Genomic DNA, 1,537 nt, shown 5'->3' with positions numbered 1-1,537 from the left:
CTTCAATCCAGGACAGTTCCTCAGATTCATCACCCACAAAGGACAGTGCAGGTTTGGGAATCTCCCTAACATCCTCAGCCGTGAAGACTGAAGCAAAGAACTCATTTGGTCTCTCCACAATGGCTTTATCAACCTTGATTGCTCCTTTTGTAGCTCAACTGTCCAGGGGCCCCACTGGTTTTTTAGCAGGCTTCCTGCTTCTAATGTACTTAAAAAGTAATAGCAAAATATTTTTGAGTTTTTGGCTAGCTGTTCCTCAACATCTTTTTTGGATTTTCTTATTACATTTTTACTTAATTTGGCAGTGTTTATGTTCCTTTCTATTAACCTCACTAGGATTGGACTTTCACTTTTTAAAAGATGCCTTTTCATCTCTCACTACTCCTTTTACATGGTTGTTAAGCCACGGAGGCTCTTTTTTAGGTCTCTTGATATGTTTTTTAATTTGGGGTATATATTTAAGTTGGGCGTCTACTATGGTGTCTTTGAAAAGTTTCCATGCAGCTTGCAGGGATTTTACTATAGTCACTGTACCTTTTCATTTCTGTTTAACTAACTTCCTCATTTTTGAGTAATTCCCCTTTTTGAAATTAAATGCCAGAGTGTTGGACTGCTGAGGTGTTTTTCCCACCACAGGAATGTTAATTCTTATTATAGTATGGTCACTATTCCCAAGCGGTCTTGTAATAGTTACATCCTCGACCAGATCCTGCCCTCCACTCAGTATTAAATGACTAAATAGCTCAAAAGCTTCTCTCTCTCTCTCTGAGGATGCATCTAGGCAGAAAAGTTATTTTGGAATAACGGCCATTATTCTGAAATAACTATGTGAGTGTCTACGCAGCAATACCATTATTTCAAAATCATTTCAAAATAATAGAAGGCTTATTCCAACTTCTGTAAGCCTAATTCTACAATGAATAATGCCTATTCCGAAATAGCTATTTTGGAATAGGGGCTGTATAGCTGCTCCACTTTCTGCTATTTCGAAATAGCCCCTCACCAGGGCCATTCTAAGTTATTTCCCCTCAGTGCCTCCTGGGGCTCTAAATCAAAATAGCACATTTATATTCAGGAGGCCTGCCTTTGACTACTTTTGAGGCTTGCCTGCAGTATAGATGTGCTATTTTGAAATAAGCTATTTCAGAATAACTATTCTAGAATAGCTTATTCTGAAAAATATACTGTGTAGATGTAGCCTCACAGAAACTGATCCAGTAAAAGATATCCCACCTCATTCACCTTGTCCCTCTAAACAGGATAAAGTCAGTTTTCTTCACCAGAAAGTGATCAGTATTAGTTATTTTTAATATGTTTCACAGATAGGGCATGTCTAGATTATATGCCTCTGCCGACAGAGGCATGTAAAATAGGCTACCTGACATAGTCAACGAAGCAGGGATTTAAATATCCCCAGCTTCATTAAAATAAAAATGGCCGCTGCGCTGTGCCGGCTCAGCTGATCGTCAGCACAGCACGCAAGTCAAGAGGCAGATCGGTTGACAGGGAACGCCTTTGTTGACCACTCCTATAAACC

Source organism: Pelodiscus sinensis, chromosome 1 (assembly GCF_049634645.1).
Source record: "Pelodiscus sinensis isolate JC-2024 chromosome 1, ASM4963464v1, whole genome shotgun sequence".
NCBI lineage: Eukaryota > Metazoa > Chordata > Testudines > Trionychidae > Pelodiscus > Pelodiscus sinensis.
Note: the sequence above shows the minus strand (reverse complement) of the source record.